The sequence below is a fragment of the Mustela nivalis genome (genome assembly GCF_964662115.1).
Source record: "Mustela nivalis genome assembly, chromosome: 8".
NCBI classification, from domain to species: Eukaryota; Metazoa; Chordata; class Mammalia; order Carnivora; family Mustelidae; genus Mustela; species Mustela nivalis.
Genome location: NC_139027.1, coordinates 71,582,841 through 71,604,575, shown reverse-complemented (window position 1 = coordinate 71,604,575; position 21,735 = coordinate 71,582,841).

Below are 21,735 nucleotides of genomic sequence, written 5' to 3'. Positions count from 1 at the left end.
GGGCACAGGACAGCCACCTAAGTCACCAGGACGGCTGCCAATCTTAAGACTCCCGTGTGAGGTTTCCTCCTGATTGATCTAACGTGATCCCCTTCACATCCCTGGTACAGCCACTTCTGGCCGCGAGACCTCCACTGGGAGCCGGCCGAAACCAGTACCCGATTGAATTAAAACACAGCCGGGGGGCGTTTCCTAGGGAAGTTGGCTGCAAGGACCACATGTGTTGGAATGTCGCATACACCATGATGGATTTCAGTCTTTACTGTTTCTTGTCAGTGTCTTCTACAAACTGCCTAAAGCTATGAAATTGGGTAATTTCCCCTTGCCAAACTTTTCTAGTATTTCCATGGGTTAATATGGCAAAACAGTATGCAGTCTTCAGGACAGACAATGGGGAAGTGGAGGAATGCCGGCACCCTTCCAGGGCCTTTTAAGGCAGGATGGTGATCAATAGCTTATCTTGAGGGATGCCTCCAGTCGCTTTTGACACCTAAAACCTCTGACATACCCTGTGTGGGACGCCATCCAGGAGTTGGGGGATTTGGTAATGGACCTTCATTACTTTTCTGGAAGCATGGCGCCAGTAGGCTTCTTCGGTTACCAAGGACTCTACCTTGGGGTGCCTTTTAACACACTGGAAATAATTTGGAATGCAAAACTTAGGAAAGGACTGAGCTCCTGTAACACTGCATGGCCTCAGTGGGATCTATCAGTTAGATCTCTGCAGGAAACAGGGCAAATGGACCTAGGATACCTTCACTGCTCATACCTAGGCCTTCAATGCTCTACACCAGGACCCCAGACTAAGGGGCTTTTGTGAAATGTGTTTGCCCAAATGACTCAGCTAGTAAACATTCTCCTGACATATTGGATGGTAATTACGTAAATAAGCCTTCTTCTAGTAAATCCAGCTTGCTGGGCCATCCCTAGCAAAGGGTACTCTGGCTTTATTTCTGTTTCTCCTAATAGATGTGGGGGCTTCTCCCTCACTCACATCCCGTGTTAATGGCTATAACTGGAGCCAACTGGGGTTGTTCTAACTCGAGACAGAGACCATAAGGAATATTCCCAAGCAGCTGCCGAAACTCTCTGTGTTTCAGGGAAGTTTCCCTGTGTTCTCTGGCCTGACTTGGACTGCCTAACCCCTCCCCCCTTGCTGGTGGGAAAGCATGGTGTCTGCTCCTTTGTTGGGGCTTATGAGCTCTAAAACGGGGAATCCTTTCTCTGCCTCCTGGCAGCACTTTGTTTCCTCTGTTTCCCCCTTCCGTTTCTGCACCAACGTGTGTGCAGCCTGCATGACTAGCCTCTAGATCATGCACCATGGCTCCTCTCTTCACTGTCAAGGAGCAAGAAGAGCACCCCTTGGACCTAACACCCCCACTCCAGATCTTCCCATGCATGTCTCAGGTAAACATCCAAAGTGGAGTGGGCCCAGGTGGAACGTAAATCACTATTGTAACTAAGTTAAGTTTGTTGGTTTAATTAAGGTAAGACGTGTCTTTTAAGTTATCAGCAGTAAATGTGAAACTTTGAAGTTTACTGAAGGTCAAATAAGCTTGTGTTATTTATTAAAATTTGTTAGCAAAGAAATGACTAAACTGATGGTTAATTGTCTGTCTCAAAGTTCTAATGGGTAATTGCTGAAGTAGCTTTCAAGGTTTTGGTAACCTGAAAGTTTTAAAGTTTTGCTTGGATGACAAATGGAATTAAATTGTGGACATCTAGGTCTTAACCAAACAGGATAAAATGCTAAGTCGTTAATTACTGGATGTAGGGTTGGGCTTTTGACTTCTTACTGCAAAAAAAACTAAGAGTTTTTAAATCTGCTGGTAAACTTGTTTTCCACTTAACTGATTCATAAATTGCCACCTGAAGAATTCTGTTGTAACAGTTCACAATTGGTTAATAACTAAAGGTGTTTCTAAGAATACAAAGTTCTGCTTAGTGTAACTAAGACTGATGGAAATAAGGGAAACTCTGTATGTAGGAAAGTAGGAGATATGTAAGAAAGATTTAAGGAATGGGAATACATTTTGTAGAAGGTAAGGGAAGGTAATTTTGTCCTAAATGAGATGGTTGTTTGGAAGGAAATGGCTTGGGACAAAACCTGAATGCAAAGGAAAGTTGTAGAAGGTTTGTGAAGGGAAATCTTCAGAAAAAGAATTTTAGCTGTGGTCGAGAATGGACTAAGATTGAAATGAATGGGTTTTAAAGGTATATTGGTACAAGACTGAAATTCTTTGTTCAAAGGACAAAGTTTTCTTAGATTAATTGATCTTCTGTTAAGAAAATGTAAATGGTTTTCTCTTTGCCTGCCCAGAAAAACCAGTTTCTATGTTCAGTTTTATCAGGTGTTTAACAACCCTAATTATACTTAGGCATGTGCTTTAAAACTTTCTAAAATTTTAGCAAATGTTGACAGGATTTAAATTGTAAATCTCTTTAACTCAGGCTTTTCCTTGGTATGCGAAGTTGCTCATGAAGTACTACTGAACCAATGATAAACCTTGGGTTACATTTGGGAAAATGCTATAACTATTCTAGAGATTCTACGCACTTCCTAAAGTTTTAACGTTTTGAGAGATCATTGCTTGATACTCTAATTATGGAAATGTTATGTATCACAGAAATAACCTGATTTCCTTGCAGCTAAATTGTAAACTCCTGGGTCTCTTTAGCTCTAACCATATCCATTCTGAGTTTTTGTCATTTATAATTATTTTAATTCTCTTATTCTTAATGAGTTTTATCTTCAAGGAGATTCTTATAAAGGGCTTTCAGGACAAATACAGATATTTGATATACCTGAAAATTCTAAAACTGAAATGGGTAAGAATTTCCAAAACTGACTAAAGCCACATTCACCAGAATTAGTAACATGGGACTAAATGAACTAAAAGATTATAGTGTTGTGTCTCTTAATGTTTTGTCTTACTTTAAACATTGCTGGTTCTCTCTAATGTTTGCTCTTACAGACTAGGGATACTCCCTCCTAGTTATCTGTAACTTATAGAGATGTAAAAGTGCTCATTTGTAAAAGTGTTCAAAGCATTCACCTTTTCTCTCTATCTGAACCCTCTGAAACCAAAAGGTCTTAGTTAAGTATTCTTTCTAATGTGGCAACCAGTCATTTGCATAAGTTCAATAAGAATCTGTTCTCCTTGTAACAGGATACCATTGGAAACTGGTTATTTTACCAAGGCTTTGACTGGGATGTCATATGTCTCAGATATGACCAGACAGTTTAAAGGAACTAAGGTTGACTTTATGAAACCTGGAGCCATAAAGCCCCTTGGGACTGTTGGCCTGATACCTTGCTTAGAGAGTTCCCAGCAGCCTCACCAGGTGAGTAAAGAATGTCACTCCATGGTAGGTGCAGTCTTGGGAAGAGGAATTCCCCCAAAGGTATTGCAGGCATGCCTGATGGCAAGTACAGGGCTTGGCTTCTGGCTCAGAGAGGCTACTAAAGTTCAACCTAGAGATTCCTTATAAGAAGTTCCAGCAAAGCGGATTCTAAGAGATCTATTGATCACACTCACTGTTCTTGCTGAGCTTATGTAAATAATTAGGCCAAGTTTGTTAAAACTGGACTTGTTTCACAAGTGAATTAGTCCTGATTTGGCTATCACTGGAAATGAGGGTTATTTTAGAAAGAAAAATTATGTTTTAGTAACACACCTTTATGGATGTTAAATTCTAGATTTGATTGTCTTTAAATGTTTGTTTACCTAAGCTAAACAATTTGAGGTAAACTTCAGAGAAGTTACACAATAGCTCATTTAGATGATCTTCTTGCTTTTTATTTTGTGGGGATATTAGTAGAACCCCCTCACACATGATTAAACAACTGGAAAAATGGGATTGATTCCCCTACAATTATATAACTTGACTAACACCTTGTGTGTGTCTGGGATAATGAAATTGCCTAAAAGCCAGCTTATCGCACTCCATAGGATTAACTATGGACTTGTGGAGATAATGGATGACCCCACTTTCTTTATGATAGGATCGGATGATGCATGGGGCACTCCCCTTATCTCTTGACAAGTTTTCTCCCATTTGACAATGATCCTCTGTAATCAGGATATTGTTAAGCCTGGACCATTCAAAGGGCTTCTTATTGGTTTCATCCCTTAGTCATATTTATCCTAGAAGCCACCTCTGTTGAGGTGCAATTGCAAACAGATGCTTTAGTTAAGCATAGAACAGCCCTCATAAAAGAGCCTCAAAGCTCACTATGGGACAGTCCCTGACTGTAATGACTTCACATCAGGTCCAGATTTGTCTTAGAAGCCAAAGGCCACCAATGGATGATGGAGGCCGACTTATTAAATACTGGGCTACACTAACAGATATGCCAGAAATAATATTTAAAAACTTGTCAAACTTTAAACCTAGTTACATGTATGCCTGAACCTGACCACTGTACTTTTTTCTCTATAGAGCAGAAATGTTCAGAGGTTATTGATTTTGCTTACTCTATTTGTCCAGATTTAAGATGCCCCCGTTAAAAATACGAATGACAGTTGGTTTTCTGATGACAGTAGTTTTCATAGAAAGAATAAGAAAAGCTAGGTATGCCATAGCGCTCACTAGCACTTTGCAATTGCCAAAGCCTAAGAATAAACATTAACACTGACTCCAAATACGCTTTCTTGGTACTACATGCCCATGGAGCTATTTGGAAGGAAAGGGGATTTGTATCAAGCCATAATTCCCCAATCAAATATGGGCCTAAGTTACGAAACCCTCCTTTTCGCTATACTGAAGATGGCATATATCAGATCCGGGATACATATTTGTGGTTCACACCCACAATTGGACAGCTCAGTTAAAAGGCAGTTTTACGCTGGGAACAAAAGAAATCATACATATGGTACTTGGGCAAATAACACATGACATCGAGGATAGCTATCATTAGAAATGTGTTCCCCAATAATAGTACTCCAGACTACTGACTGGTTTGCTACTGACTGGGTAAGGCGACCTGGCATTAGATGGCCAGCTCCAAACGGAACCCACTGGATATGTGGAACCAACCTGTGGCCCTGGCTTCCTCCAGGGTGGATAGGTCGCTGTACTTTAGGATTTGCCTGGATTCATGGGCGCATTACTAAAACCATTACAACTCCAGCTAATCTCCCCAATTTAAAACAAAGATGGAAGCGATCTATTTTTAAATGGTATGATCACTTAGCATCCATTTTTGTTCCATCTGCGGGACTAGAGGATGTCATGTGACATGTAGAAGCCCTTAATAAATATACTACAAAAGCACTCAATGATTCACTAAATAGCATCTCCCTACTTAATACCGAAGTTTCACAAATACGCAAGGCAGTCCTACAAAATAGGATGGCCTTAGATGTCCAGACAGCAGCCCAGGGTAGCACACGTGCAATTATCAAACAGAATGTTGTGTGTACATCCCAGACTATCACAAAAATATCACAGGACTAATAAAGGATATGAATGCCCAGATTAAGGCTCTACAAGGTCCTTCTCTCTCTCAGGAAATGGATAAGTTCCTGGTTTGAAGGAGGACCATGGCCAACAATTAAAAATCTCTTTCTTGGGGTTCTCATTCTTATCGCCTTATTAATCTTAATATGTTGCTTTGTTCCATGTTTCTCTACTTGGTGCCGAGACTCCATTGCTACAATGACTTCACCACGATAGATGATCCTTGTCACGCGTGAGGATGCCTCTTCACTGTCAGCGCTGGATTCAGCTGCCTCCACCTTTCGTAACTCCCTTATATGTTCCTACCCTGATCAATATTGACCCGAGCAGGTAGGGACAGCTCTACGCCCCTATTCAGCAGGAAGAAGTTACAGAAGATGAGACCTTCCACCTTCAACCACCTTAAAGATTTAAGGGTCAAAATTGTTCAGGGGGGAATGATGAGGGAGCAGGAGGCTGGCTGAGGACAGAGCAAAAGCTGAGGCCTTGCACCCCCTCTTCACCCGCTCCCCTCCATATGTGTAGCATTCCTCAGACACCCCTGACTGCCATAAAACGATAAATAGTTAACTTGCAGGGATCGCAGTCCTGCAGAACAGGAATCTCCCTTGCTCTACAGATGTCCTAGAGACCTAAACAGGGAGGTTACCTTATCAATAGCACAAATTTCCAGAGGCAAATAACTCTCGGTTCCTGAAGCCCTAATGTCTCCCTCCCACCATAAACTGGAGGAGACTGAGGTAGAAGGGAATGTAAATGATAGCAGGATCATAATACCCCACCAAGAATCTCCCAACTATCTTGATGTTAGTGCTTGACCTAAAGACAACATTGATTAAGCCATAAGGGCAAGGCCTCCCCCCCCCCCCCCCGGCACCTTGTAGGCTCTCCCTAACATGTGAAGACTCTGTTGAAACCTCCCATCCCTTCCCCTCCCCTTCCCCCAACCACAAGGTATATAACATGCCTACCCTCACAACCTGGGGCAGCAGCTCTTCTTGCCCACGGGTCCTGTCCCGTGCGTTAATAAACCACCATTTTGCACCAAAGATGTCTCAAGAATTCTTTCTTGGTCATCGGCTCTGGACCTCAGCCCACCGAACCTCACCTAGGTTCTAGAAATTCATCAGTACTACTGGATGGAATGTTCTTTATATGTCCAAGTCCATTTGCTCCAAGTGTTGTTCAAATCCACAATTTCCTTGTTGATTCTCTGTCTAGATGATGTATCCATTGTTGAGAGGTGAATATTAAAAATCTTCATCTTTTTAAAAATACCTTTTTAATTTAATTTAATTTTTTTTAATTTTTTATTTTTTATAAACATTTATTTTTATCCCCAGGGGTACAGGTCTGTGAATCACCAGGTTTACACACTTCACAGCACTCACCAAAGCACATACCCTCCCCAATGTCCATAATCCCACCCCCTACTCCCAAACCCCCTCCCCCCAGCAACCCTCAGTTTGTTTTGTGAGATTAAGAGTCACTTATGGTTTGTCTCCCTCACAATCCCATCTTGTTTCATTTATTCTTCTCCTACCCACTTAAGCCCCCATGGTGCATCACCACTTCCTCATATCGGGAGATCATATGATAGTTGTCTTCTCTGCTTGACTTATTTCGCTAAGCATGATATGCTCTAGTTCCATCTATGTTGTCGCAAATGGCAAGATTTCATTTCTTTTCATGGCTGCATAGTATTCCATTGTGTATATATAACACATCTTCTTGATCCATTCATCTGTTGATGGACATCTAGGTTCTTTCCATAGTTTGGCTATTGTGGACATTGCTGCTATAAACATTCAGGTGCACGTGCCCCTTTGGATCACTACGTTTGTATCTTTAGGGTAAATACCCAGTAGTGCAATTGCTGGGTCATAGGGCAGTTCTACTTTCAACATTTTGAGGAACCTCCATGCTGTTTTCCAGAGTGGCTGCACCAGCTTGCATTCCTACCAACAGTGTAGGAGGGTTCCCCTTTCTCCGCATCCTCGCCAGCATCTGTCATTTCCTGACTTGTTTATTTTAGCCATTCTGACTGGTGTGAGGTGATATCTCATTGTGGTTTTGATTTGTATTTCCCTGAAGCCGAATGATATGGAGCACTTTTTCATGTGTCTGTTGGCCATCTGGATGTCTTCTTTACAGAAATGTCTGTTCATGTCCTCTGCCCATTTCTTGATTGGATTATTTGTTCTTTGGGTGTTGAGTTTGCTAAGTTCTTTATAGATTCTGGACACTAGTCCTTATCTGATATGTCGTTTGCAAATATCTTCTCCCATTCTGTCAGTTGTCTTTTGATTTTGTTAACTGTTTCCTTTGCTGTGCAAAAGCTTTTGATCTTGATGAAATCCCAATAGTTCATTTTTTCCCTTGCTTCCCTTGCCTTTGGCGTTGTTCCTAGGAAGATGTTGCTGCGGCTGAGGTCGAAGAGGTTGCTGCCTGTGTTCTCCTCAAGGATTTTGATGGATTCCTTTCTCACATTGAGGTCCTTCATCCATTTTGAGTCTATTTGTGTGTGTGGTGTAAGGAAATGGTCCAATTTCATTTTTCTGCATGTGGCTGTCCAATTTTCCCAGCACCATTTATTGAAGAGGCTCTCTTTTTTCCATTGGACATTCTTTCCTGCTTTGTCGAAGATTAGTTGACTGTAGAGTTGAGGGTCTATTTCTGGGCTCTCTATTCTGTTCCATTAATCTATGTGTCTGTTTTTGTGCCAGTACCATGCTGTCCTGATGATGACAGCTTTGTAATAGAGCTTGAAGTCCGGAATTGTGATGCCACCAACGTTAGCTTTCTTTTTCAATATCCCTTTGGCTATTCGAGGTCTTTTCTGGTTCCATATAAATTTTAGCATTATTTGTTCCATTTCTTTGAAAAAGATGGATGGTACTTTGATAGGAATTGCATTAAATGTGTAGATTGCTTTAGGTAGCATAGACATTTTCACAATATTTATTCTTCCAATCCAGGAGCATGGAACATTTTTCCATTTCTTTGTGTCTTCCTCAATTTCTTTCATGAGTACTTTATAGTTTTCTGAGTATAGATTCTGTGCCTCTTTGGTTAGGTTTATTCCTAGGTATCTTATGGTTTGGGGTGCAATTGTAAATGGGATTGACTCCTTGATTTCTCTTTCTTCTGTCTTGCTGTTGGTGTAGAGAAATGCAACTGATTTCTGTGCATTGATTTTCTATCCTGACACTTTACTGAATTCCTGTGTAAGTTCTAGCAGTTTTGGAGTGGAGTCTTTTGGGTTTTCCACATATAGTATCATATCATCTGCGAAGAGTGATAATTTAACTTCTTCTTTGCCGTTTTGGATGCCTTTAATTTCCTTTTGTTGTCTGATTGCTGAGGCTAGGACCTCTAGTACTATGTTGAATAGCAGTGGTGATAATGGACAATCCCTGCCGTGTTCCTGACCTTAGCGGAAAAGCTTTCAGTTTTTCTCCATTGAGAATGATATTTGCGGTGGGTTTTTCATAGATGGCTTTGATGATATTGAGGTATGTGCCCTCTATCCCTACACTTTGAAGAGTTTTGATCAGGAAGGGATGCTGTACTTTGTCAAATGCTTTTTCAGCATCTATTGAGAGTATCATATGGTTCTTGTTCTTTCTTTTATTGATGTGTTGTATCACATTGACCGATTTGCAGATGTTGAACCAACCTTGCACCCCTGGAATAAATCCCACTTGGTCGTGGTGAATAATCTTTTTAATGTACTGTTGAATCCTATTGGCTAGTATTTTGTTGAGTATTTTCGCATCTGTGTTCATCAAGGATATTGGTCTATAGCTCTCTTTTTTGGTGGGATCGTTGTCTGGTTTTGGGATCAAGGTGATGCTGGCCTCATAAAGTGAGTTTGGAAGATTTCCTTCCATTTTTATTGTTTGGAACAGTTTCAGGAGAATAGGAATTATTTCTTCTTTAAATGTTTGGTAGAATTCCCCCGGGAAGCCGTCTGGCCCTGGGCTTTTGTTTGTTTGGAGATTTTTAATGACTGTTTCAATCTCCTTACTGGTTATGGGTCTGTTCAGGCTTTCTATTTCTTCCTGGTTCAGTTGTGGTAATTTATATGTTTCTAGGAATGCATCCATTTCTTCCAGATTGTCAAATTTATTGGCGTAGAGTTGCTCATAGTATGTTCTTATAATAGTTTGTATTTCTTTCTTTTTTTTTTTATGGTTTTATCACAATTTATTACCAGTACTCAGTAGGAACAAAATAATCTTCAGGTGATTACTTCTGTTTTTTCTGTTTCTTAGCTTGTCCACTTTTCTTTTGTCCTTTCTTTTTCTTCTTAATGAGAACAGCTTTTTCTCCAATAAACAAACTTTTAGAAGGTCCGACATTTTTTGAAGCAAAATTAAGTCCCTGCTTATTAGGTTTACTGACATTCTTCAAGCCGGGATTTGAATTTGATTTTAATTTTTCTTTATTAACAGAGCGCATGACTCTGAGTTTTCTTCCCATCAGTTAATAACCAGCTCCTAGTTTCGTTGATTTGCTCTATTGTTTTTTTGGTTTCTATTTCATTGATTTCTGCTCTGATCTTTATGATTTCTCTTCTCCTGCTGGGCTTAGGGTTTCTTTCTTGTTCTTTCTCCCGCTCCTTTAGGTGAACGGTTAGGTTGTGTACCTGAGACCTTTCTTGTTTCTTGAGAAAGGCTTGTACAGCTATATATTTTCCTCTCAGGACTGCCTTTGTTGTGTCCCACAGATTTTGAACCGTTGTATTTTCATTATCATTTGTTTCCATGATTTTTTTCAATTCTTCTTTAATTTCCCGGTTGACCCATTCATTCTTTAGAAGGATGCTGTTTAGTCTCCATGTTTTGGGGTTCTTTTCAAACTTCCTTTTGTGGTTGAGTTCTAGCTTTAGAGCATTGTGGTCTGAAAATATGCAGGGAATGATCCCAATCTTTTGATACCGGTTGAGTCCTGATTTAGGACCGAGGATGTGATCTATTCTGGAGAATGTTCCATGTGCACTAGAGAAGAATGTGTATTCTGTTGCTTTGGGATGAAATGTTCTGAATATATCTGTGATGTCCATCTGGTCCAGTGTGTCGTTTAAGGCCTTTATTTCCTTGCTGATCTTTTGCTTGGATGATCTGTCCATTTCAGTGAGAGGAGTGTTAAAGTCCCCTACTATTATTGTATTATTGTTGATGTGTTTCTTTGATTTTGTTATTAATTGGTTTATATAGTTGGCTGCTCCCACGTTGGGGGCATAGATATTTAAAATTGTTAAATCTTCTTGTTGGACAGACCCTTTGAGTATGATATAGTGTCCTTCCTCATCTCTTATTATAGTCTTTGGCTTAAAATCTAATTGATCTGATATAAGGATTGCCACTCCTGCTTTCTTCTGATGTCCATTAGCATGGTAAATTCTTTTCCACCCCCTCACTTTAAATCTGGAGGTGTCTTCGGGCTTAAAATGAGTTTCTTGGAGGCAACATATAGATGGGTTTTGTTTTTTTATCCATTCTGATACCCTGTGTCTTTTGACAGGGGCATTTAGCCCATTAACACTCAGCGTAACTATTGAGAGATATGAATTTACTGCCATTGTATTGCCTGTAAGGTGACTGTTACTATATATGGTCTCTGTTCCTTTCTGATCTACCACTTGTAGGCTCTCTCTTTGCTTAGATGACCCCTTTCAAGATTTCCTGTAGAGCTGGTTTGGTGTTTGCAAATTTTTTCAGTTTTTGTTTGTCCTGGAAGCTTTTAATCTCTCCTTCTATTTTCAATGATAGCCTAGCTGGATATCGTATTCTTGGCTGCATGTTTTTCTCGTTTAGTGCTCTGAAAATATCATGCCAGCTCTTTCTGGCCTGCCAGGTCTCTGTGGATAAGTCAGCTGCCAATCTAATATTCTTACCATTGTATGTTACAGACTTCTTTTCCCGGGCTGCTTTCAGGATTTTCTCTTTGTCACTGAGACTTGTAAATTTTACTATTAGGTGACGGGGTGTGGGCCTATTCTTATTGATTTTGAGGGGCGTTCTCTGAACCTCCTGAATTTTGATGCTCGTTCCCTTTGCCATATTGGGGAAATTCTCCCCAATAATTCTCTCCAGTATACCTTCTGCTCCCCTCTCTCTTTCTTCTTCTTCTGGAATCCCAATTATTCTAATGTTGTTTCGTCTTATGGTGTCACTTATCTCTCGAATTCTCCCCTCGTGGTCCAGTAGCTGTTTGTCCCTCTTTTGCTCAGCTTCTTTATTCTCTGTCATTTGGTCTTCTATATCACTAATTCTTTCTTCTGCCTCATTTATCCTAGCAGTGAGAGGCTCCATTTTTGATTGCACCTCATTAATAGCTTTTTTAATTTCAACTTGGTTAGATTTTAGTTCTTTTATTTCTCCATAAAGGGCTTTTATATCTCTTGAGAGGGTTTCTCTAATATCTTCCATGCCTTTTTCGAGCCCGGCTAGAACCTTGAGAATTGTCATTGTGAACTCTAGATCTGACATATTACCAATGTCTGTATTGATTAGGTCCCTAGCCTTCGGTACTGCCTCTTGTTCTTTTTTTTGTGTTGTATCTTTCCGTCTTGTCATTTTGTCCAGATAAGAGTATATGAAGGGGCAAGTAAAATACTAAAAGGTTGGCAACAACCCCTGGAAAATATGCTTTAACCAAATTAGAAGAGATCCAAAATCGTGAGTGAGGAGAAACGGGATAAAAAGAGGTTCAAAAAGGAAAAAAGAAAAAAAAAAAGAAAAAAGAAAAAAGAAAAGAAAAGAATTAAAAAAAAACACCTAAGGAAAATATAAAAAAGAAAAAATATATATATTAGATAAACTAGAAAAAAATCATTAAAAAAGAAAAAGGTAACAGTTAAAAAATAATTTTACCCGAAGGTGAGAAAAAAAACAAAAAATGAAAAAGAAAAAAATTAACTGCAAGACTAAAAAAAATCACAGGGAAAAAGCCATGAGTTCCTTGCTTGGCTTTCTCCTCCTCTGGAATTCTGCTGCTCTCCTTGGTATTGAAACCGCACTGCTTGGTAGGTGAACTTGGTCTCTGGATTTCTTGTTGATCTTCTGGGGGAGGGGCCTGTTGTAGTGATTCTCAAGTGTCTTTGCCCCAGGCGGAATTACAGTGCCCTTACCCGGGGCCGGGTGAGTAATCCGCTCGGGTTTGCTTTCAGGAATTTTTGTTCCCTGAGCGCTTTCCGTAGAGTTCTGGAGGACGGAAATACAAATGGCGGCCTCCTGGTCTCCCGCCCGGCGAGCCGAGAGCCCAGGGCCCCACTCCTCAGTGCGCCCTCAGAGAACAGTGCCCAGTTACTCCCGTCTGCCTGACCTCCGGCCGCGTTCTGAGCTCACTGAGCCTGCGACCGGTTCAAGGTCACCCCGAGCTGTGAGCTTACTGTCAGCTCTGTCTCTGTAGCCGGCTTTCCCGTTCCAATACCCACAAGCTCTGCGACACTCAGACACCCCTTATCCTTCTGTGACCCTGCGGGACCTGAGGCCACGCTGACCCCGCGTGGGCTTTGCCCCAGTTTAGCCTCTGGAGCAATGTCCCTCAGCGGAACAAACTTTTAAAAGTCCTGATTTTGTCTGCGGTTGCTCCGCTGCTTGCCGGGAGCCGGCCCCTCCCCCCAGGGTCTATCTTCCCGTCGCTTTGGATTCACTTCTCCGCCGGTCCTACCTTTCAGAAAGTGGTTGTTTTTCTGTTTCCAGAATTGCTGTTTTTCTTCTTTTTCGATCTGCTGATGGATTTTCAGGTGTTTGCAATCTTTAGATAAGCTATCCAGCTGATCTCCGGCTAGCTGAAGTAGTCTCAGCCTGCTACTTCTCCGCCATCTTGACTCCGCCCCCTCTTAATTTAATTTTTTTAAGTAGGCTTCATGCCCAGGGTGGAGCCCAACCCAGGGCTGAACTCATGACCCTGAGGCCAAGACCTGAGCTGAGATAGAGAGTCAGATGCTCAATTGATAGAGCCACCCAGGCACCCTAGTATTAAAATTCTTAACTATTATATTCCTGTTAATTTCTTCTTTTTAGTTCTTTTAGTATTTGCTTCATATGCAAATGACACGTATATGCACAATATGCAAATGGTGCAGATAAAGCAAATACTTATTGAGATGCTTCAATGTGGAGTGTATAAATTCTTACATCTTGTTGATTATTATATCATGACCTTTCTTGTCCCTTTTGACGATTTTTAGCTTTCAGTCTATTTTGTCTGCTATAGGTATAGTTACCCCTATTTTTTTCTTTTGAAATATCTTTGCCATCTCTTTACTTTCATTCTCTGTGTTCTCAAAGCTAATGTGAGTCTCTTGTAGGCAATATATTATTGGATTTTTTTTTTTTTTTATTCATCAGCCGTTCTATGTCTTTTGTGGAGAATTGAACCCATTTGTGTTTAAAGTAATTATTGATAGGTAAGGGCGTACTATTGCTATTTTGTTGTTTTCTGACTCTTGTGGATCCTTTGTTCCTTGCTTTTTGCTGTCTTCCTTTGTGATTTGAGGACTTTTGTGGTGGTATGCTTGCTTTGACTCCTTTATCATAATCTATTTTATCTACTATATGTTTTTCCTTTGTGGTTACCCTGAAGCTAAAATAAAAGATCTTAAATTGGAAACCTATTTTAAGCTGAAAACAACCTGTGTTAGCATACAGAAATACTATACTCTTGATTTCCACACCACTCCTGAATTTTAGGTTACTGATTTTACCATTTACAGAGTTTTTTGTATTGTGTAGCCAATAACAAATTAATATTTTAATATATTCATTTTATTTTTAAACCAGTTGTAAGTAAATTATGAATCACCATCATATTAGACAACCAGACTCTGACTATACATTTACCATTACCAATGAGTTTTACACATATATTAATAGGTTTTTATAAAGTTAATTAGCATCTTTTTATTTTCAGTTGAAGAATGCCCTTTAGCATTTTTTGTAAGGCAGGTCTCGTGGTGATGAACTCCTGTATGGATGGAATTAAATGTTCCCTTGTCAGTTTTCTGAGCCTGTATCTATAGGAAAAAGAATACCACCTACACATTTTTGTAATCCTGCTGCCTATCACAATGTCTGCTCCTTAGCAGGTGCTTAATAAATTTATGCTGAATGAAAAAGCCATGTTTGAACTGCCTTTTTAATAGATGGGTTAGACACATCAGACAGGCAAATGCTGGGACAGTGTTCTAGGCAGGGAGCATAGTGTGTGCAAAGGCATGGCAGCCTGAAAGACAAGGGATATTCCGGGAGGAAAGATTTGAGAAAGGTAATAAAATACTGAGGGAGTCTGGGGGAGCAGGTTTCTGAGAAGTCTTTTATAAGACTTCAGAGGGATGGGGGCGGTTTTGGAAATCTTAAGGATTATATCTGCATGACAAAGTGCATGCAGATGTAAAGCACTGGGAATGAGTAAGTCAAAACATTCGGAAGCTGAGGTCCAGGCTGGGGGACCCATGAGGATGCTGAAGTCCTCAGGAAGGTGCAGGATTGAGGAGGGAAATGGAGACAGGAGCTAAGAGTTTTTTGGTAAACATGGTGAAGGTCACTGAAGGGCAGAGAACAGGGTCAGCCTGGATGTGTCCCAAGTAAAGATGACAAAGATGACTTGCCTGCCAGCTGTGTAGGAGTATGATGATTTTTGGTCTTTTCAATCCAACAGCCCCTAGAAAACTGTTCCCAAAGGTGTGATTAGAAGTTTTGCTGAAGAATGATGGTTGACTCTCCACTCCTCTTAGTCATTACTACCTGATTGTTCCTCCTAACTAGATTGGGCTTTACTTGGGGGCTATCACAGTGGGGAGATGGCATGTTGGAGGGAACTGCTATGTTTGTTTTATCTTAGTGTCAGCATCAGGGCCCCTCTGTCTCTGGCTGCCTTGATCTGCCCACACAGATTTGAGACCTCATGTTCTTAGAGACCACAGAGTGACTGTGGGCAAAGGAAGCAGGAGGGACTGCGAAACCCTCTCTTCCCTTGTTAACCACTGCACCCCGTCTCCTTACATCTACATAGGTACTGTGGTGATTGCAGTTTGTATATTAAAAGGTTTTTACATTAAAGATATTCAGTCAAAAAACAAAACAGCACTTCTTCTAGGAAAAAGGCTTGAAAACCTTGAGTAGTTCTCTCAGTAGTGGGGATGGGAGGCTACCCATTTACCTCCATTTTTTTGTGCAGACCATTAACATCTGCAGGACTTAGGTAAGTGTGCAAATGGAGGTACTGACCTACAGCTCCTTCCATCTCTTCCTATCCTCATTCCATCGAGCATGCCTGGTACATTCTAGCCTGCTCCCTGAGTTCTATTAGCACCCTGCAAACAGCAATCTTCAGGCTTTGTGGTATGCATGCCGAGGGTTTAGTTTACTGTGGGGAGGACAAAACAGACCCTGATTATTTGGGCAAGAAGTGTCAGGGCCCTAAGTATCAGCATGTTCGGTGCAGACTTGGGTGGTCACGTTCCCTGGGCCTATAAACTCAGACTCCGTAGCAGGGCTTGGGCATGGCTACAGGATGGCCAGAGTGGGGCCCTCCAGTGTGGTATCAGGGCAGGAACATAGCAGTCCAGATCTGAGGGCACTTCTGCCCCAATGTTGTTTCATTTGTGAAATGATTGATTGTGGCAGAGAGAGGGGCCCAGGCCTTGCAGTGGTCTTATTCTCTTCAAAAAAGTTGGCTTTTCTAAGGACACCCATTAATTTATGTGTATTTTTGTTTCTTTCTTTCTTGAGGAAATAGACATGTGTTAACTACCTTGGCTCATGTCCAAGTATGGTCCATGAGTTAGGGCCATCCTGGGTTAGAGTATACTTGATGAACTTTGTCTTCCCCTGGCTTTTCCTGAGCTTGGCTGCGTTCCAGTTAGGGTGACCCTGTGCTCAGCATCAGGAAGAAAAATGATGTTACAAGGAATTAGTAAAATGTCTGCTCACCTGAATGCTGGGCTTTACTTTGTGACTCCAGTTTTCCTGTTCATTTGATTAAATTTGTATCATCAAGGCTTCACCATGACCGGTGATCACCAGCTTATGCAAGTGCTGTAGCTGCTCAGCTGTGGGTGGAGTCTTGCTGTTGGAGGTGTCTTGTAAAGCCTACTGCCCTTAATCCATGCTAAGACCAGTGTCTCCAGTGTCTTTACTTTGCTGGAACTCTAGGAAGGGGATAGCAGGGGACTTGAGCTCTGGTTTCAGTCTGCCTTCTGTTACCTGCCTGACCCCACATAGCCGCTTAACCTCTGAATGGCAGTTCCTTCCTTTTATAATACGAGAACCTTCCTACCTCACAGGAATATTTTGAGGATCTAATGAGCCAATGCAAGTCGAAGGCTTTTAGATTGAAACTTAAGGGATTATTATCACTGTGGTGTGAAGCATTCATCATATCCTTTACAAAGTGACAGCTCTCCAGGAGAGCAGCTTTGCTCCAGGGAGGGTGGAGAGACGAGGGTGGGGCCCTGGGGGAACCGAGAGGATGAGGTGCAGCACATTGTTAGAGGAAATGAGAAGTGACCAGAATTCAAGATTTCCTAGTGTTGAGTCCTAGGAGAGGAAATATGTATATATTAGCTCAGTTAATACTACAATTTTTAGATATTTTTTCTATCACTCTGCCTTGACCTCTTTTAGAAGCAAAGAAAACAAAATAATCTGGCTCCGTATACTTGTCTTTGTCCCTTACTACATTCTCCCAGCCTCTGTTCTCTGGTTCTGGGCACAGGCTTCTGGAACACAGCAAGCTCACCCTAGCCTTTTGCACTTGTGGCTCCCTCTGGGACACCCTTTCCTCCATGTCCGCGTATTGTATTTTCTACTTCTTTCCTGTCTTCATTCAAAAGTTTCAGGGAGGCCTTTAAGTTATCTTCTGATATTTCATACTCTGCTTCCCTGATTTGTGTTTTGTCATTAGCAATTGCCATGGTCTAGCATTCAATATATGTTATTTAGCTTGTGTTTCCTCTGTTATATCCACTAGAATGTAAACTTAACAAGGGCAGGATTTTTGTCAGATTATTTACAATTTTCAGTGACTGGCATGGTATTTGACTTACAGTAGGAACTCCATAAATCTGTATTGGATGCATAGATGGATAGATAGATGGATGGATGGAAAACAGCTGTGTGGGCTTCTTCAAAGTTAGTTTTTGAAGTGGCCACCAGTGATATAACTTACTGTGACACCAAATATTTGCTAACCATTATGGCTTTTTATTAGACTCTCCCACAAGTAACTTTGCTCTTAAATTTTGACCTATAGCTGTCTATAGAAATACACAGAAAGCTAAACTGCCTTAAGACGTCCAGATGTCCTAGGAAGACCTGGGCTTACCTACCATCCAATGCTATATCAGCTAAAGTTGGATGGAGGTCTTCCTGGGGCATTTCCTGAAGAAGTACTACCTTTGCCTATGGTATTTGGGAGACTGGGTGGGAAGCATCCCATGTTGTACTTGGAATAGAGGGAGAGGAGAATTTTGTTGGAATTTCTGAAGAGATATGGCTTATAAAGTAATCCTATCACTTTATAAACAGGGTTAGTATACTTTTTTTTTTTTCCCAAAGACTTATTTATTTATTAGTACATGAATGTGAGTGGGGGTGGAGGTGGGGACAGAGGGAGAGGGAGAGAAGCAGATTCCCTACTGAGAGCAGAGCCTGACTCAGGGCTCACTCCCCTGAACTTGAGGTCATGACCTGAGCCAAAATCAAGAGTCAGATGCTCAACTGGCGGAGCCACGCAGGCATCTGAGGCAGTGCATTCTTACTGATATTTTTCAGGTTTTCTTCTCTTCCTTTTTTTCCTTTCTTCTTTTTCTCCCCTCTATCCACGCCACACCCATCTTGATGGATTTCAGGAACATCTAGCCATTTGGGAGATTTTAAAAAAATTTTTTAAATATTTAAAATTTTTTAAGACAGGAGCCCTGTGATATGGCTTCTGTGAATGAAACTGAATGAAACAACTTAAGATCTTGTCTACCCAAACCTTATCTTCAAATAACTCATTAGTATCTGGAAGTTTAAATGACCCTGGCTAATGAAATGGGAGGGGAAAATACCCTGAAATTTCACTAAAGACAGACCCAGAAGCTCTTTTTATCTTACGTGGTGAGTATCACTAAAAATAGGATGATTTTTTATATTCTTCTTCTCTTGTGTTTGTTTATAAAAAATGTTTCAAGTTTCAAGGAATTCTTCGTTAAGAAAAGGAAGCAAGAGCTCTACACAAATGGGATGCTCTTAAAATTAAGAGATTTAGTACTTTTTTTTTTTTTTTTTGAAGCCTATCTATCCAAGAGGAGGGCCCCGGGGCTGTGCGTAATGCAACTGGAGAGAACAGACTATTAGGAAGACCATGGGTCATGAAAAGGGTTTTGGTTTTCCTACCTTTTCTGATGTCTGAAATGAGGAGGCTTTGGAGACCTTCAGAAATACTTTCTATTGCTCATCCTTTAAACTAGATCCTGGGACTCCAGATATCATGTGTGGAATCATGGGAAGTCTAGAACACAATGGACTTTTCTATTGGGATCTAAGGCGGAGTCTTTTGTGTGTTTTGATTTGAACACTTTGCAACAAGTTGAAAAGGTTTTAAAGACCAAGATGGGCAAGTACTACCCTAAGAAGATACCGTCTGGGCCTGGCTACCTTCCACTTGTCTCTTTCTTTAATTTGTCGTGCTGTTCTCTTTTCATGCCTCCCCTCTTCCTGTCCTTGTACTTTTTTTTTTTTCCTTCTCTCTCTTCTCTTTGTCCTTTTCATTTTCCATATCTTTCCTCGAATGAACAATTTCTTAGGTAATGTCTGATGCCAGTGGTTGCCTTCTGATCTAAGCAACTTCTAGAGTTGCTTAGCCTATGGGCTATGGGTAGAGAGAGAGAGAGAGGAGTGAGGGATGAGAAATGTGAGCTTGTAAATGTGTCCTGTGCTTCCTGACCTTAAACTTCCTGGCTTCATCTCCTAGGTTAGGATTTGGGTTAAATCAGTGTAGGATGAGATTGCCTGCCCACTTTTTCTTCCCCTGAAGGTTCCCTTTCCACCTTGTTGGCAGAAGCTTCCCCTTCCACCAGCTGACAGAACTGCCCTTGGACTACAAAGGTGAAAGGTGGCAAATTTCATTTTTGCTATCTCTTTTGTAGCTGGGGTAGTAATCTAGGATAATAGGAAGAGATGTTTGCTAAGGGTCTTCTGGGAGAAATTTTCTTTCCTTTGAAAAATGAAATAAAGGGAAGGAAAGATCTATCTTTGTCTAGATTTGGTCACGTTTGCATGTGGCATCTGAAATTGGTACAGCTTTGCTACCAAGGGATAATACTGACTGAATACTCTAAGGATGGCAGGGCAAAAACATGGAAAGGTCCTGAATTATTGAGACCACCAAGCTGCCCATCCAAGACTGGATCATCTTAGGGAATTGGCCTTATGGTTTAAGCCACTTTTAGTTGGGATTTCTGCTACTTGAGCTGAAGCCATTTAGATGGGAACCAGCAAGCTCAACCTCATGGTTGGGCTTTATTTTATGCTAAGTTTTAGTTTCTTTAATGTTATATATTAAACAGACAAGACACCCAATATATTTGTCTTTCTCCAATGCTCTTTACTATCCAGAGGGTGGAAAGTTCATTCCTTGATTGTCTTTGTAAACTTTCCTAATAGAAACAAAGTTTCCTAAATAAAAAAATGACTTAGTGAATCCAAAGCTTATGGCCATCACACTAGAGTAAAAAAGTTAGTTTTCGTCATCTTTTTCTCATTTTCTGATGAACGGTATATGATGCTGGACTAAATACGGCAGAGTGTCAATTCTGGTAAGCAATTCTCCAGCACACTGGTGATGGAGGTAAGAGCCTTTCTACTTGTTTTATTTCTCGTGCCATGTATTCCTTCCAGAAACAAGGTCTGAGGTTGTCCATGTTTAACATACACTGAGCTCTGTAGTAAAGTATGATCTTGAGTGTCATGCCCTCCCTTCATTTCTGTCCAGTCCCATTTCTGTATGTGGCAAGATAAAAATTGTATTAATCTGGGTACCTCCTTCATCATTTCATTCTGCTCAGTAAAAGCTTCTGGATTTACTCATTTACTCTCTGTTCTGATCCCTGCGAGGAGGATTCTAATTGTCTGACTGCTTCTCAGGCAGTGAAAGAGAATCTGTAGCAAAGGTGGAGGGGAGGTGGGTGATAGGAGGGGCTGGCCAGGATGGGAACTGAAGGAATTCATGGTAGGTAAAAGTTTGAGGAGAGAGCCTTGGGAGCAGGTCCAGGTTGAAGTCTGAGAGTGGCAGAGAGTGGCTGCCAGTCAGCCAGTTTGCACAAGGATGGCCAAATGCATTATTGACAGCCAGTGTTCATTCTGACACATTAGTACTTAGGCTGTGACAGTTAATATCTTCAGTATCACCTCTTGAATCATGGGTACTTGATAAATCTCTGGGACATATAGGGTCCTCTATGGTGTTAGAGATTTGAAATACAAGTTTTATAAAAACAACTTGGAATAACATTTTAATTTCTTTTTGGAGATTTTATATATATATATAATCTGAGTTACTAATCTAGGACTGAAGCATCACTCCAGGAGGCTAGGCTCAAGTGTGGCTGCTATAATTATTTTTTTTTAATGGGAAAAGAGTGATTGGTTCACTGGACTCCAACTGTTTTTACTCAAATACAGGAAATGGAGGAAATGCTTTTCCCTTAAGACTTAAGAGTTTAGAAGCACTAAATTTAGCTCCCTATAAATATGTTTGCTTTTTTGAGAAAAATTTTCTTTCTTACCAGGAAGCGTTGGAGTGATAGGACGATGGAACAAAAGTCTTATGAGTGTCTCTGGTTGTGTATTTATCTTTAAGCATATTCTTGCCTCTCAGAACCATTATCTGTTAAGCCAGTTTGTCATCCACAGCTATGCTGTGAAATAATTAATATTGTATCCTATTTTTAATTTAGCTTCTACTTGCTTTTGAGTCCAAATTCAGAAGCATAGTCTCTTTGGACAAAAACAAGGAAGAAGTATGACTGCAGATAGAACTGGGACAGGTCCGTAGTGTGGCAAACTGGTATGTGGACCAGGGAGGAAAATGCTAAATGAAAAATATTTTATTTTCATATAGCACTAGACTACTGTTCTCCAACAGAAATGTAACATGAGCCACAAACATGACCCATATAGGTAATTTTAAATGTTATAGTAACTCCACTAAAAAAATGCAAAAAGAAGTAGATGAAATTAATTTTAAATACATTTATCTCAATGTGTCTAA